Below are 17943 nucleotides of genomic sequence, written 5' to 3'. Positions count from 1 at the left end.
TCATCTCTCCATAGGGCAGGCAGTGACTGGGCTTAACAAAGAGGCCAGAATTCAATGGTGACCTGGACATTCTGCATATGAAAGGGGGCCTGGGAGCATTCTGGAGGGGGTATTTCTCTGATGCTGGCCTGCCCTTTTGATACTGCTTCAGCAATGGGTCTGGGATGGGCTGGAAGGGCCAGAGTTGCATCTGAGTACAGCACGGAATTAGGGAGGATGGATTGGCCCTGAAGGATGGGGATGGATACGAATTCTCCTCCTGCCTTAGACAAGTGTTGGTATGATGACTCTCTTCTGCAGTGTAGCCACAATCTTTCTCCCCTTACTCCTTCTTGGGTCTGAGTCCCTGGGTCCTATCCAGGTGAGGAGGGCGAGGCAGGGTCTGTGCTGCCCTGCGTTAGCTGTAGGGGGATTCCAAACATGAGGCATTATGCTTCCCTGGGGAATAAGTGTATGTAGCAGAGCATGAGGGCCCTGGATCCAGGGTGGCTTTTGAGAGAGAATACCCAGGCCCCTCCCAAAAAGAAGCAAAGCAGAGAGAACCCGAAGCTGTTACAGAAATAATATATTTTTAAAAATACCCAGCCCTGGGTGTGTGGCAGTATGCATTCCTCTTCCTGAAGTTCACAGAGACTGGTTACTGGTTGGAAGACGGATGTGAGGTGCTTTATTGGGGGTGAATGCGGTTCCGTCTGCGGGAGATCCACCATCTCAGCCTACTGCCTGCTTGTCCCCTGGCCTCCTCTGTCCCCCGGCTGCTGCCAGCCTGTGGCTTCACCGTAGATGACCTCCTGAAGATCTTTCGTACCCAGCTTACCAAGGAGCGCAGGCTGAGCCGGGAGGGGGTGGATCGTTGTTCACCAGCCCTGTTGCCAGAGGTCGTGGGATGAGAGCGTGGTGATAGCTTCCCATGCCCTCCTTCCTGTCCACTTCCTGATGCTTCAATCTACAAATACCAATGACAGGGAGGAGTTGGTGGGAGGAGTCTCCTGCACATGGGCAGGGCTGTCAGTCTTGACAGCAGGATTTTGTGGGACCATTACAATATTCCGTAGCTGGAGCCATGGTCTAGCAGTGCCTGTTGGAAAGGAGCCTAGTGCCTCCAATGGATTTGGGCTGGACACAGGCACCAGCAGGGGAGGTTTCATGCTCCTGCGTTTCTCTGCAATCTTTCTTGCTTCTTGGGAAATTGAGAAGCACTATAGTCCCCTTATTTCACTGCCAAGGGCCCTTCCAGACTGAGGAGTTCTTGGGGGGCTTTATTTTATTTTATTTACCACAAAATCAGTTTTCTTCTGACCCTCTGTAATAAAGGTGCGAAAGCAGAGAAGTACAGTGAAGGAAGGGATCTTTATTTCCTGGTCCATGTCACCTATCGGGGGCTAGGGCTACAGAATGTTAATATCCTGCTGCATGGCAGGGATTTTGCACTTCTAGTAGGGAGTCAGATGTCACCAGCTACGGAGCCTTGGGCTGGGTCAGTACTTGGAGAAGAGGGAGTCTTCCCTCGGCAACAGTACCCCAACACTAGGTTAGAAGGCCTGAAACTGTCTATGGAGAAGGGGTGGTTTTGACAAAAACCTCCCAATCCAGCGGTTCTCAAAGTGTGGGTCGCAACCCCATTTTAATGGGGTCACCAGGGCTGGCATTAGACTTTCTGGGGATGAAGCCGAAGCCTGAGGGCTTCAGCCCTGGATGGTGGGGCTGAAGCCTTTGGGATTTGGCTTGGGTCCCCGCTCCAGGGATTGTGTAGTAATGTTTTTTGTCAGAAGGGGGACATATTGCAATGAAGTTTGAGAACCCCTGTCCTAATTAGGGTGACCAGATGTCCCGATTTTCTATGGACAGTCCCAATTTGGGGGTCTTTTTCTTATACAGGCTCCTATTACCTCCCCCCCGTCCTGATTTTTCATACTTGCTATCTGGTCACCCTAGTCCTAATCCAACAAAAAAAGTTTTCAAAATGATTTTTTGTTTTGGAAGTTTACTTAATTTACACTTTTAAAAGTTCAAATTGAAATGAAATATTTTAATTGACCTGTGAGACGTGTTTTGGGATGGTCTGTTTGTGTAAAATTTTGATATTATGATTTTGGTTCAACCTGGGAAGATTTTTTTTTTGAAAACACAAAAATTCTTAGGGGATGGGAAAACCATTTCCCTCCCAGCTGTACTCTTGATTCCATATGGTTATGAATGAGATCATGGCAATTCTAAAAAGAGTCAAGGTATTATCCCTTAGAATGCTGGTCCACATTCCGACTCAGGTCACTAAACTGGGCCTCCCACAATTCTTCTGGTAGTTTTTCAGTTTGAAGTGCTATTTTCTTCACTTCCTGCCCCAGAAGAACTGTTCAGCACTGCTCAACAGCTGCTGTGCTCCACAGGGGACATGGCAGTGAAGTGCAGTGTGACCCCTCTATCTTTTATCTACCTTGCAGAATGGTCTGGGAGGCTCATTCCGTGTTTTTTAAAGCACTCAAAATCTGTGCATGAACAGTGCTATAGAAATGCGAAGTGGTGTTATTCCTTGATGTGCTTAATATTTGTTAATAATACCTTACATTTCCATTGCCTCTTCCATCCAAGGATCTTAAATTACTTATATCTTAACAAATGACTCCTTGCAGAACCACTCAGGAAGTATTATTGGCACAGAGAGATTGTACTTTCCTTAAAATCACTCACGGAGTCATTGCCAGAGCTGGGATGGAACCCAGGAATTCTGTCTCCTCTTCCTCTGCTCCAACCATGAGAGCGCTCTCTTTCCATGCTCTCTGGATGGAGAATGTGCAACCATGGGGCATTACCCTCCCATCCTGTTCAGATTAAGGCCAGTTTGAGAGCAGGCTGGCCCCTGACAGCACAGATGTTCCAGCACTCGAATGATTGAGTATCGTAAGTTGGAAGCAAAAATGGTGTCTGGGCCTAGGGACCATTAGTAGTTATTTCTATTGTGGACGCTTCCGGGTCCCAGCAGTGGTTTGGAGCCCCATTGTGTTAGGTACTGTACCACTGGAACAAAGACGCTGCCTGCCCCAGAGAGCTCACACGGTTAGTATGAGATAAGTGGCTGACGCCAGGCAGAAAGGGGGAGTATCAGGAGATGCTGCTGCATGATAACCGGCAGTCGCAGCACACCAGCTGCTGGGCTGTTGTCGAGCTTTGCACAAGCATCACAGCACAGAGGAGTTTGAAGGAGGATGATGAGGTGGTTTTGTGGACGTTTACAGGGAGCGTCTCCCCTGTGGGATGGGTGGCAGGGGAGACAGCACAAAGGTGCGTGTTTGAAAACGTAACCAAGTTAAGTCCCATAAGCTGGGAGCAAAACCGGTGTCCAGGGCCAGCTGGCATTGCTTCTCAACCTCACACGTACCTCACAGTGCCCTGTCTCTGGGCTGCGCCCACATGGAAACTGAGAGCCTCTTTTCCACCCGGGCACTGCATCCCCTGGGCCCAGCAGTGGGGCGAGCTCTACACACCGGCCCTCCTCCTCCTTTCTGCATTGCTTTTGCTGTTTCTTCGTGGGGGATTTTTTGGTGGTGGCTGCAGAGTGTAATGATGTGGGCGCTTTGCCTTTGCTGGGCAACAATCTGCTCTGAGGCTCTGCCCCTGGCACCTGTCCCGAGTCTTTCCCCGCAGACACTGAGGGTGTGCACCCCTGCACGAGTAGCTCAGAGGCAGCCTCCTTTGTGAGGGTCTCTTCAGGCTTCTTCAGGTTTTCACTCACCTCTGGACCAAATCCCCGTCGTTTCTCCAATGCTAGATGCTGCTGACTAGAATCACCGTCCTTTCGACCTTCTAATTCCTTCCCAGATGTTCTGTGTCTGTTGCCTTCAGCCAGTGGTCCCCTGCTTGGTGCATTGGGATTGCTGGGGATGGTCTCACAGGTCAATGCTTCACCTCGATCCCTGGGGCCCTGAGTGGCGTCACTGGCTCTTGTATCTGAGACCTTCGGGTCCTCCTCGGAGCACCCGCTGCATTGGACGCCGGCATCACAGCTGCTTCCTGCCCTCCCTTCTGCATTGCCCGGTTGAGAACTGGCACTGCGGGGCGGCTTGTAGCGTGGGAGCTCGACATACGTTCTGTAGCAGGGGAAGTAGCCGGTGGAGACAGCAGAGTCGCTCAGGTTGGAATCCTCGTCTAAGAGGCAGTAGCTCTCTGAGTCCCCAGGGCTGTTCTCAGGGTGTTCTGGCCTGGAGAATGGAGGGGTGGTTTTACCCTGTATCTTGAAACTGTGTGCAATCGAGCCCAGCTGGAAGGCAGAAACAAGCCAGCTCAGACAATATAATCATCCTTCTCAAACCCCACCTGCCTTTGACAAGATACTGGCTAAGCACCCCACTTATTTCTCCTTTTCATTAGGCCCAATCATGCCAATTTTCTCCCCCACTACACACACCACCACATGAAAGCCCATGGGTCAAATTCACCATTGCTGTGACCAGTGGTAACTCCAGTCTTTGTTTTCTGCCCTAAACTGATGGGGAAGGTGATGGTGAAACTGGTTTAGCCCAGAGGTGGTTGCACTGGGGGTGGTAAGCAAAACGATTCTTGTTTGTAACTTGCATATTAGCTTGTAGAGCTGTTTGGGATCATTTGAGACAAAAGGTGCTATTTAAATGTTAGGGGTTTATTGTTATAACCATAATCTCCCTTCACTAATTAAGAGTTAAGTTCCTGTAGACTAGGTGAACTTCCTTCATATCTATCTGATCAGGGCAGTGCCTTAGAAACATTAATGCATTTTATCCTTGCAACTCCCCTGTGAGTTAAGGAAGTGCTGTCCCCATGGGGGGCAGGTCTTTAACCCTATGATCACCTTTGCCTTCTCTTTAGTTTATCCATATATACTCCATGGGAGGGGCATAACCCTATAGACACTATTTTTTTCTTGCCTGTTTTTTCAGATGGATTTTTTGCCAGACATGATTGTATTGAAGCCTTCAACCAACATCTTCCTTCCTCCCTACCTAGTTGCTCTGCCTTTCCTCACTGGAGTCTCTGAGCATCTCCACAAAAGAAACAGGGTACCTCACTCCTTCTGGACTCCAGCTGCTCCTCTGTATTGCTCGTGAATGGTGTCCAAAGCTCCTGGTGTGCACCATCACCAGAAATCTCCTTCGTTGCCAGCCCTGAACATCCGTTTGCAGTGATGTTGCCTGGGACATCTTGCTGTGGTTCCCCTTCCTCCTCCTCTTCTTCCTCGCCCATCTCATGCAACTATGGAACAGAAACATGCAGAAGGATAAGAATCGCAGACCAATCCTTTCCCCATTTTGCATTCCCGCACATTTGAGAACTGCCATGACCATCCAAGGAAAGGAGAATGTGTAGAGCAATGACTCCTAGCCCATGGCTCTCAATTCCAGGGCCTGATAGGCAGCTCCTGCTGGTCTGGTCAGTGAATCGGGGTGTGTGTGTGTGTGTGTGTGTGTGTGTGTGTGTGTGTGTGTGTGTACGCACAAAGGGTAAGCCGCATATGAAGCACTGAGCAAACTAACCAGTGCTGTGGAAGCAACTTGGGGTCTTTCCTGATGGAGATGATCAAAGGGGCCCCAACAATCCCCTGCCCAGCAGCCAGGTGGTAGATAACGACAGAGACCGAGACCGAGTGATCCCACTCCGACTTTGCAGTGCAACATTTGCACCCTGACTTCCCAGCAGTCTGCAAATATGTCCTATCTCCACCACACCGCGTCCTGACACAAACAGCATAAGACGACGTCCGGGCTTCTTGCTGGGATTAGTCTCTGGGTGCGTGGTTCTGCCAAATAACAGCAAAACAGCTTCCTTGCAGGACTGTGCAAAAGGTTGAGACCCCCGTTTGTAGGGAATTGACCTGACATTCTTTTATTTGCTTTCAGTGGTTTCCAACCCTTAAGTTTCACCATGAGTTTTGGAACCAGAAACCTCAAAACAAAGCTCAGTCTAAGTCCCCAGTTTCACTTGGCCTCCCCCTGAAATCAGATCTAAGCTCAGGCTCACTGAGATACATACCCCTTCTCTTCCCCCACCCTGATTTAAATTTGGCCATGGAAGCTTTGTTTGGCAAGGTGGGGCCTCCCTGTCACAGTGAGGAAAATTCCAAACCCATGTGGATGCTCAGCTCTTCGCTTGTAATCTATATATATGTACATTTATTATCCTAAATACCCTGACATGAGCAATGCCCAAAGGAGTGTACCTGCTACTCCCTCTCCATAGAATAACAGGGTTGGAAGGGACCTCAGGAGGTCATCTAGTCTTCTCCACCAAGGCAGAGCTCCTCCCATCTGTGGTATGACTGGACTTTCTCTGCATTAGCTACACAAACCCCACCATGAATAGAGAGGATTCTTGCACTGGGGCTACGGTACAGGAGCAAAGAGCAAATGTGTCTCTGAAATATTTCTTACTCCTCCCCATCCTGTTGTCAAGGTGAGGGGGAGTGGAGCTGGGGAACAGAATTTCTATGAACCGCTGTGTAGCCCCAACCACTGTCTACTTCACTTTGGTGACCTCCCCAGAGAATCCTTCCCCAGGGGATGGGTTGGCTATTCTTTTTTCCTTGTTCCCTGGCTGAGGTATCTGAGCGTGCACCCGCCTAGCTCTCCCTCCCCAACACTGCATTATAAAGAGATACAGCTTCACCTACCCATCCAAAATCAAGCAAAGATATATACACTGGCATCTGCTGTGGCTGGCTTCCTTCACCCTCCTTGCATGCTCTGCTTTCCTCATGGAGCTTGCATTTGTTCTCTATCCCAGGCTTCTCTTTACGGCCATAACCATCTCCATCCTTGTGCCATTTGTATTCAGCAGCAAATTCCTGACATACAAAGGACACAGTGTAAGAGTCGCCCTGCTTTAAATCTGGAGCTGCCTCCTCCCGTCCTGTCATCCAGGGTTTTCCCTGCCTCACTTTCCCTTCTACACAGAGAGAACCAATACCACGAATGGTCCAGCAGCTCCAGGGGAGTGATTCTGCAGGATGTCTTTTCCAGGTAAGCTATTCAGCAAAGGAGCAGCAAGGCCCAGTGAGATACCAGCACCATGGGCAGAGTCATCTCATGGGACCTTGCAGCTGAATTGAGTGAAGGAGTTTTGGCCACCAATGTAAAGTAATTCCAACCCAGAGATCCCAGACTAAATGAAAAGGAGGAGAGATGTTTATGGGCTCCTATGAAAGGACCAGTACCTCTCTTCTCTCTGCAGAGTCTGTTAGACTGTTACTCTGATGGGATTCTTCATCTGCACTTAATGGGCTGGTCAACCTCACATCTCTTCTGGTACCAAAGGTGTTTTTTCCAGTTGGTGGTTTCTTGAAAGTGTCCTCAGAGTCACCTATTAATATTTCAGGGAACTGTAGGGAGAGGAATTAGGAGCATCAGCTACGTAGGCCTGGAGGAGATACTTTGGGAGAAGACTTTTCCGTATGCTTCCCAGACGTGTGAGACAGAATGAAAGAGGACACTGCTGGATTGCATCCCAACCAGGAAGATTTGGGGTTTCACAAAACATCTCAGATCCAATGTAAAGTATGGCCATTCTTATGTTCTTATGTAAGTGGCTGCAATTTCCATTGACTTTGGCAGGGTTGCATCCACTTAGTCAAGGGCTAAATTTGCTCCATTATGGCTAAGGACACAGGGAACCATGTCAATTAGAATAAAGAACTGACCTGAACTTTCATCCAAAACTCAAACCATAGTATTCCCCAGAGCCAAGACAGTTTGGTTAACCTTTCATTTTCACCTCTGGCTACATCTCCTGGGCTGAGGCAAGACCAGAAACAGAAGGATGGAAATATTGTCAGAGAGGCTAGTCACTAGGTAGTCCCAAGACAGAACTGGAAGCTTAAGGACAAAGCCATGTTCTTGGGAGCCAATGACCTTATTTCTATGGGAAGGAGCTTGTGACAAATTAGGGTTGGCTGCTTCTCCATACAGAAGCTTGCAATTTTTTGAGGTTCCCCCATCTCTGTTTATCATCCTTTAAAGTCCTGTTGGGGACAGAGTGGAGAACGTGTCCATCCCAGTCCGCTCGGGGATCATTTCCAATTGTGTTTGTAAAAGTGCAGCTTGCTCTAAATATTACATTGGTAAGATGGGCAAATAAAGGATGATGGGACTGTCCTTTGCTTGATCCCAGGCACCCTGTGGGGAATAACTATTCTGGCTTTCCACCTGCCTCTTAAAAACAAAGAGCCATATTCATATCTGGAGTAACTCCACTGACTTTAGGGAGGAATTTGACCCACAGTGTTTAAAATGCAGAATTTTCTAGCCAAACATCCATAAAGGTTGCTGTTTTTTTGGTTAATAGTCTCTGTATCTGTTTTAGGTTGAATGTAATAGACAATGTACTTACCAGCTTTCCTGCCATGCCTCTGAGGGAACTGAGGGACTTGGTCTTAAAATGGTCTAACTGTAAGGAATGTTCTTGTGGGGCTTGTTTCTTGCTCACTCCTTGAAGCAGCCCACCCTTGAATTTCGCCTACAAAACAGAAGTCAACATCTCTTAGCCCCCCCGGCTGAGTTCCCCTCCAGGCTCTGTCCAGCCTGCAGAGGGGACTACTAAGCGAACATTCCAACATGACATCATAAAGGTTCTGACCGCATCCCCGGTGGATGACACAATAAGCAGATGTCAGGCAAGGTGTTCCTATGGAAACCTGCAAAAGGCAGGCTCACACCCCCAAATGTAGGTCTTGGGACAGATTTCAAAAAGCCTAAAGGTCAGGGATGCTCCAGATCTGGGGTTTTGGCTGAGCCTGTATTTGAGGTAAAGGGGCCACTTGCAAAATTCAGATCTGGATCCAGGTTTGGATCCAAAGCACAGAAGCATTTGGATGGGGGGCTTATGTTTGTGGCCATCTCTAGAAATCAAATCATGAATAAACCCAACTCATTCCAACCCAAGAGTGGTCCAGCCACGTGGTTTATTGTTAGATTTATACATGCAAATGGGATCAGTGGTTCCATCAATGGGTTTTCAGAGATGGACCTTCAGGGAGTAGCCACATTGTCTGGCCCTTCTCACCAAGGAATCACAGAGTTTCTAGGCAACTATTCAGGGACGCTGCTGATTGAGTCCTTGTGCCTCTGCTGAAATGTGCAACCAATATAGTTATGCAACAGTACAATACAAACAACAGCTTCCGAGAACCATAACTCAATGTACTTGTCAAAAGTTCACTGGAAATCCATTAGCAGGGAAATAGAGCAATAGATTAAGAACATAAGAATGTCCACACTGGGTCAGACCAAGGGTCCATCTAGCCCAGTATCTTGACTTCTGTCAATGGCCAATGCCAGGTGCTTCACAGGGAATGAACAGAACAGGGAATCATCAAGTGATCCATCCCCTGTTGCTCATTCCCAGCTTCTGGCAAACAGAGGCTAGGGACACTCAGAGCATGGGATTGCATCCCTGACCATCCTGGCTAATAGCCATTGATGGCCCTATCCTCCAAGGCCAGAAGGGGACCATTTTGATCATCTAGTTTAACCCTCTCCCCCCACCGCGGATAACACAGGCCATAAACTTTCCCAAAATAATTCCTAGAGCCGATCTTTCAGAAAAACATCCAATCTTGATTTACAAATTGCCAGTGATGGAGAATCCCCCATGACCTTTGGGTAAGTTGTTCCAGTGGTTAATTACTCTCACTGTTATAAATTTACATCTTCTCTCCGGTCTGAATTTGTCTTGCTTCAACTTCCAGACACTGGATCATGTTATATCTTTCTCTGCTAGATTGAAGAGCCCACTATTAAATATTTCTTCCCATGTAGATGCTTACAGACTATAATCTAGTTGCTCCTTTACCTTCTCTTCATTAAGCTAATTAGATTGAGGTCTTTGAGTGTATCACCCTAAGGCAGGTTTTCTAACTCTTTAATCATTCTTGTGTCTCTTCTCTGAACTGTCTCCGATTTATCAACATCCTTCTTGAATTGAGGGCATTACAGCTGGACACAGTATTCCAGCAGGTTTCAGAGTAGCAGCCGTGTTAGTCTGTATCCACAAAAAGAAAAGGAGGACTTGTGGCACCTTAGAGACTAACTAATTTATTTGAGCATAAGCTTTCGTGATGCATCCGATGAAGTGAGCTCTAGCTCACGAAAGCTTATGCTCAAATAAATTGGTTAGTCTCTAAGGTGCCACAAGTCCCCCTGTTCTTTTAGAGTATTCCAGCAGCAGTCCCACCAGTGCCAAATACTGAGGTAATAAAACCCCTCTCTACTGAGAGATTTGCCTCTTTATACATCCCAGATCGCAGTAGCTTTTTTGGCCACAGGGTTGCAATGGCAGCTCATGTTCAGATGTCTTTCCACTACAGCCCACAAACCTTTTTCCCACTCCCTGCCTCCCGGGACAGAGCTCCCCATCCTGCAAATGTGGCCTACAGTCTTTGTTCCTAGATGTACACAGTTACATGTAGCCGTATTAAAACACACACGGTTTGCTTGCGCTCAGTTTACCAATAGCTCAGTATCAGTGACCGTCCCCATCGTTATTTCTCCATTCCTCCACTTTTGTGTCACCTGCAAACTTGATCAGTGATAATTTTATGTTTTCTTCCAGGTCATTGATAAAAATGTTAAATAGCACAAGGCCATGAACCGGGGCGGAGACCCAGTGTAACTCCCTCCCCCTCAGGGTCAGAGGGGACTGACTGGCTCAGGGGATCAAGAAAGGAATCTGCAGTGTTATTTTCCAGGTTGCCATTTCACTTCCCACCTGGGCTGTGAGAGGCCCCTGGTCATTTCCCTCTGCTGGCTGCTCAGTGGCTCCTGTATGAACTGAGCTAGTGCCTCTCAGTCTATTTCCTAGGGGACTGAAACCCACATCACACACTAAAATCCCCAGCAGCGCTGGCAGGCTGTGCAAAGAGGCCACAGATTGAACGCCTGTTCCCCTCAGGGTGCAATCTACCCTGAGGAATTCCAGACAGGTAAGTTCCCTTTGCTCACCCCCTTCTCCCTTGAATGGTGGTGGAAGCTGTAGATGGGGTGGGATGTTATTACCATCACCTTGCCTAACCACAGATGGGGATAAATTTGGGAGGAGCCTGCCCTGCTGCTGCCCCTGCTCTGTGGATAAACAGAGGACATCAGGCTCCAAATCTGCCAAGCCAGTACCCTTCCCCAGCCACGAAATGAATTTTAAAGTGAGTCCTGGCCACGATCCAGTGAAGAAGAATTGGACTAATGTGGGGATGGAACTAGATCTGACATTGCAGCCACACGACCTTTAGCCCAGCTGGACCCATCCCTGCGTTCTGGGGCACTCCTGCAGGAATTCCATCTCATCTCTGACCATGGGGCGCCCGGGACACATAAAAAAGCCTTTATTCTACCTAAGGGCTTTCACCCCTTCCCTGGCTAGGCGATGGGGAGTTTATTTTGCATGGAAGCTCTTCTCACAACAAGGGAAGAGCAACAATCTCATATTCCCCAGCTGGGAGGAAGGAAATAGAAGCAGCTTTCAGACCTTGGGAATGTGAAAAGTTAAATTTGTCACCTGAGAAATCAATTCGACTAGAGGTACAGACAGAGACAGGAAAGGGGCCTGTGTCTGAGACTGGCTCCTGCCTTATGCCAGATAACAAAAGGATCTTCAGGGTAAGAGATGATCGATCTGTCAGGTTATTGGCTAAAGGGAACGAGGCACAATTTATAAGGCTAGGAACAAATCAAGTGGAACTCTATCTTGTGATCAAAAGCAGGGGTCTGGGAGCTAAGACCCCTGGGTGCCATTCCTACCTCTGCTTCTAACTTGCTGTGTGATTTTGTGAGAGTCGCTCAGTGTCTCTGGTTCCCCATCTGTAACACAGGGATAATACTGCTTCCTTACTTCATAACAGGGAGGTCTAAGGGTGCTTTGAGATCCTCTGGTGAGAAGTCCTGCTGAAATGCAATGTGGAATCATCAACAAAGCAACTTGGCCATTGAAATGGCCTCTCCAGGGGGCACGGCCCCCATCTCCACCTGCTGTGTCTCTTTGTCCTCTGCACTTTCAGTTCTTCCTTTTAGAGCCCCAAGCTCGCCAGTTGTCGTGATTTTATTGCAAGTCTCATGATCTTTGGTCTTGTCCTTAAAGCCCCAGCTCCCAGAGTCATTGGATTACAAGAGAATCTCAGCTTTCAGTTTATTTCAGTAAGTTTCTAGCCCCCTTGGTGGCAAAAAAAAGCTTGAAATGGTGCCCTCTCCAGGCTCTGGTACCACCGAATCCAAAATGTATTATCTCATAAGTTTTAAACCAATCTCATGATTTGGGGTTGGTGTGACAGGAGCCCCGTAACCCTGACAGCAAAAATGCAAATAGTTGTGCTCAGAAATGAGGAAAGCAATTATACAAACTCCTGAAGCAAATGGGGAATCTCTGTTTCCTGGCTGCACTGTTCATCCTCCTGCTCTAGTTTTACTAGAGACAGATTCCTTGACAATCTGGCCAAAGTACATCCCCCTCAGGTCAGAGTTTGCAGACTGCTGGATTTATTGGAAAGCACCTTCCAGAATGCAAACAAACAAGAGCTGCATGAGCCACCAGCTGTTTGCAGCAGTGATGCCTAGGGGGTAGAACACGGGACCAGAACTCAGGAGACATGGATCATCCCTCGTCCACTGAGTGACCTTGGGCAAGTCACTTCCCTTGTGTGCGCTTGTCTAAAAAGGGCCAGCAACACGAACCACTTTGTAAAGCGACTTTGCAACCTGCAGGTGAACAGTGCTCTGTAAGAGTTAGGTGTTATTTATTGGGGGGCTACCCTCTGAGTGCAGTTTAATTTACTTCAGGGTCTATACAGCAGTTCCAGCTGCTTTCATGGCCTTTAACATGTATACAAAAAAAGAGGAGTACAACATCCAGATGATGCCCAATGAACTGGCAAAGAAACTAGACCAGTATCCCTGTGGATACAAAATTTGTATCTGCATCCGATCCGCAATCGGCAGACATGGTCTGTGGATAGCTCAGATTTGCAGGGCTCTAGAAATAATGCCCAGAATGACAGAATCCTTGACAGCTGTCCACCTCACATTCCTCAGGCCATGCACTCCCCCACCCCCTTATCTAAAACCTGAGTAAATCAATGACTCTGCAGCATGCCTTATAGGGTGACAAATCTAGCCTCTGTTGGACCGAGCCCTAACCGTAACCCAGGAACCCCCTGTGGGAAACCGCTTGCCACTAGCTCCCTTTTTTCAAAGGGAAGGGCTGGTGGATCCAGCGCCTCCATTGACTGCAGTTGCAGCAGTCTCCCCTCTTTGAGGTAGGCAGCTCCTAGATCATCCACAGCAACACAGCTCAGACGCCACTCCTCCAGCTGCAGCTGGAAGCTAAGCGACAGCCAAGGCAGACTGTGGTGAGCAGGGCAACTGGGGCCCCACTGGGGTGAGGGACGCTCTAGGCTCCCCTTCCTGCACTGGGGCCCCCCATCAGGATAGGGACTTCTCTGCTGCCCACCTCCTATGCAATTTCACTGCTCTAGCCTGCTGCGTTTGCTGCAAATTCCAGCCTCGCCACAAGCCCCCTGGTCAGTGACTGAGTATGTGGGGATAGGAGGCAGCGGGCACTCCAAGGAACAGGACAAGCTCTGCTGACTCAGCCTAGGTCCCTGAGAAGGTCATAGGAACTGCTGTCCTGAATGGCCCTTCCTGCCCAAGCTCTGGCTTCAGGTGTTAATAAATGTCTCTGTGATCCTAGGCAAGTAAGTACAGACAGGGCTGGCCTTCAAGGTCCACAGACCCCAGCAGAGCTGTCTCCTCTGATCTGATTACAGGGTTTGTCTCAGACAGGGGATCTCAGAGGTGCTCCTGGAGGATATGTAAATGGCAGGAATATCCCAGAAACATAGCATGTGACCATGTTTATAGGGACTTTATCTCTCGGGTACAGAAGCTTGGGTACTAGTCCCAGCATCCTGACTGAATTCGAGTTCTGCCTCCCTACGGTCCTCTTGCAGATGAAATCTGAAGCAGTGTTCCTCTTTGCTGTCCTGAATTGGTGCTCCACCCCAGGCTGGCTGCATTTTGGGAGCATGTGAAGTGATTCCCCTATAGTGTGAAAAATGCTTTGGGATCCTTTGGATTGAAAGTCACTATAGAAATCTGAGATAGTGGTTCTGTACAAAGCCCCAAAGGAAGCCCTGAATCCCAGGCATTGTGCAGTAATGTGCTGATTCAGAACTGATTGTCAGCTTTACATCCAGTCCGTAGACCTCAGCTTTGAAAGCGTTTGCTTTCCACATTAAGCCCTTTGTTATCAGCCCTAATTCTTTCCCAGGCTCACCATTTATCTTAGTTTTTCAGGGCTGGTATTGAACGGTATCTTCCAATGTTCCACCACATGTGGGATGTCAACATGCTTTGGAATAGTTTGTTCAATACGGAGGGCACTTTCTGTTCTGTTTTCCAGCAGTTGGCTCACTCGCCTGGGCAGTGAGACTAGCAGTTTGTTACACTGAACCTTTCACCTTGTGCTATCCACACACTTGGCAAAGACAAAGCAACAGAGCAGGCTCGTCAGACCGGGATTATCATCACCCTTTTACTAGTAAATAAAATAGTTGTATTTATCAATTGTATAGGCATCTTTCATCCAGAGATCTCTAAGCACTTTACAAAAGTGAGTCAGTGCCATTATCCTTATGGGGAAACTGAGGCACAGAGTGGGGAAAGTGATTTGCCCAGTGGCACACAGCGAGTCAGAAATGGAACCCAAGTGTCCTAGCTCCCAGCCCCATGCAGTAGCTCCTGGACCATGCTTCCCCCCTCAGACAGATGGAGAACTGAGATGCAAAGTCACTTGCCCAGTGAGTCTGTGGCAGAGCTAAATCCTATTCAGTTCTAAATTATTGTTGTTATTATTTATTATGGATGTGCAGGCCTGGCAGAATTTGATTTTTATCTGTGATAATTTTGAGGGCTAATATGGATTTTCCCCCATTTTTATTGATTTATATTTGCACAATTGTGGGACATTATGGGAGAGATCAGACAATAGAAGGGGGTCAGACAATTATTTCATGACAGCGGACACTGAGATTCAAAAGTTTAAAGCTTTATAATGGTTGAAACACAAATTGCCAGCATCATGTATCAAAATATACAAGTCACTTTCCTCAAATCAGACTCAAGCAGCATTTTTCTTACTTTGCCAATCTGTAAATTTCTATGATCATGGGTGGAAGTATTTTGATTATTGGTTTATGTGTGTACGGTGAAACTGACATTTACTGACAAAAACGGAAACCTTCCAAGCCTTCTGATGTTGCATGACAGCGGTTGAGATCAGTCCCTGTCTCAAAGACCGTATCTGTTCCTAGCTGGGTACAGGGTCTCTCCCCCCCAAAATACAGCACTTAACCCCATCCTGGCTGGATTGGATCCGCCTCTGACAGAGCCCTGAGATACCTGACACTTTTGTACAGTTTGGCAGCATTGCACATCTTGTCGCGCTGTTGAGGACGTGTTGCATCGTGCTCCATGTCTTGTCCCAGTACTGTTGTGAAGATCTTATCATGTCAAAATGACTCCAGCTCTTGGCTAACCCTGAGTGGAATTTGCAATTCCACACTTAAAGTCGGCACTGCAGCTGATATTTGGATCGATTGTTTTCACCTGGCCTTGCAGCTTGACGTGAGAGAATGTGCATGCCATTGAAGGGTGAGTCACGATGGCCATAAATGAAAAAACAAGAATCATTCTGTCCTAAATTCTGCTTTCATGGAATATCAGGGTGGGAAGGGACCTCAGGAAGTCATCTAGTCCAACCCCCTGCTCAAAGCAGGACCAATCCTCAATTTTTGCCCCAGATCCCTAAATGACCCCCTCAAGGGTTGAACTCACAAGGCTGGGTTTAGCAGGCCAATGCTCAAACCACTGAGCTTTACCTGAATTTCCTTTGGAGATGGCAGAAAACAAAAGATATCAATGGAAAGAAACTCACATGATAAATACATAAATAAAGTTACCAGATCCTATTGCCATGGGGTAGGGACTATTTTTTTATTATGTATTTGGACAGTGCCTAGCATAATGAAGCCCTGACTGGGTACTCTAGGCACTATTGCAAACCAAATAAATAACAATACGAAGTACTTGAATGCCCCTCTTCTGGAATTAAGCCTGGAATTATTCTTTTTTGTTTTTGTCTGAGTTGTAAAGCATTAGTGTGATATTTGCAGGACACATCACACTACAGTACAGTACATAGCACTGAACACTTTGTGAAATAGAGTGACCAGAGCACAGCTTAGGGAGTGCGGTGCGGCACAGTGTGGCTCCATGAGCAAGGGTAGTAAGCAGGTCACAGTGAGCGGGCACCGTGATCCGTTGTATGGTGCAAGGTTGCACCACGAGCATGATGCAGTGGTGTACATGTAGTGAGTAAGATCCTGTGAAGAACATGCAGTAACCTAGTCATCCAGTTCAGGATTGCAGTGCCTGGAGCAGTGAGCGGTGGGAAATCCCAGCACGAGGTGCATGCCTGGTGCAGTGAGAGATGGTCACTGAGGGTGGCTCAGGGCAGGCAAAACCTGGTGCAGTGTGCGGGGGCGGGCAGTACCCAGTGTACGGGGGGTGAAGGGAAGGCTGTACCTGTGCAGGGTGCAGTGGGGGATGGGCAGTGGAAAGGTCAGGCAGTCCTGGGTGCAATGGGGGCGGACAGTATAGGGTGCAAGGCCCAGTACAGGGTGCCGTGAGTGCATGCTGGGTGCAGTTCCTGGTGCAGAGAAGTGGCAGTACAGGGAGGGCACTGCCCGGTGCAGTGAAGTGGCAGTGAGGGGAGGGCAGTGCCCAGAGCAGCGAAGTGGCAGTGAGGAGTGGGCAGTGTAGGGAGGGGCCAGTGACTGGGGGGGAGGGAGGGCATTGCCTGGTGCAGTGAAGTGGCAGTGAGGAGTGGGCAGTACAGGAAGGGGCCAGTGGTTGGGAGGAGGACAGTACAGGTGCAGGGCAGCAGTACAGGGAGGGGCCAGTAACAGGGGGGGGAGGGCAGTGATGGGTGCAGTGCAGTGCAGTGGCAGTGAGGGGCGGGCAGCGCAGGGAGGGGCCAGTGACGGGGGGGGGAGGGCAGCGCCCGGTGCAGGGCAGTGAGGGGCGGGCAGCGCAGGGAGGGGCCAGTGACTGGGGGGGGGGAGGCAGTGCCCGGTGCAGGGCAGTAGCAGTGAGGGGCGGGCAGCGCAGGGAGGGGCCAGTGACTGGGGGGGGGAGGGCAGTGCCCGGTGCAGGGCAGTGGCAGTGAGGGGCGGGCAGCGCAGGGAGGGGCCAGTGACGGGGGGGGGAGGGCAGTGCCCGCTGCAGGGCAGTGAGGGGCGGGCAGCGCAGGGAGGGGCCAGTGACGGGGGGGGAGGGCAGTGCCCGCTGCAGGGCAGTGAGGGGCGGGCAGCGCAGGGAGGGGCCAGTGACTGGGGGGGGGAGGCAGTGCCCGGTGCAGGGCAGTAGCAGTGAGGGGCGGGCAGCGCAGGGAGGGGCCAGTGACTGGGGGGGGGAGGCAGTGCCCGGTGCAGGGCAGTAGCAGTGAGGGGCGGGCAGCGCAGGGAGGGGCCAGTGACGGGGGGGGGAGGGCAGTGCCCGGTGCAAGGCAGTGAGGGGCGGGCAGCGCAGGGAGGGGCCAGTGACTGGGGGGAGGGGAGGGCAGTGCCCGGTGCAGGGCAGTGGCAGTGAGGGGCGGGCAGCGCAGGGAGGGGCCAGTGACTGGGGGGAGGGGAGGGCAGTGCCCGGTGCAGGGCAGTGAGGGGCGGGCAGCGCAGGGAGGGGCCAGTGACGGGGGGGGGAGGGCAGTGCCCGGTGCAGGGCAGTGAGGGGCGGGCAGCGCAGGGAGGGGCCAGTGACGGGGGGGGGAGGGCAGTGCCCGGTGCAGGGCAGTGAGGGGCGGGCAGCGCAGGGAGGGGCCAGTGACTGGGGGGGGGAGGGCAGCGCCCGCTGCAGCTGCCAACTCCCCCCTTTCCCAGCT

The sequence above is a fragment of the Eretmochelys imbricata genome, chromosome 25 (assembly GCF_965152235.1).
Source record: "Eretmochelys imbricata isolate rEreImb1 chromosome 25, rEreImb1.hap1, whole genome shotgun sequence".
Lineage (NCBI taxonomy): Eukaryota > Metazoa > Chordata > Testudines > Cheloniidae > Eretmochelys > Eretmochelys imbricata.
This window is presented reverse-complemented; position numbering follows the sequence as displayed.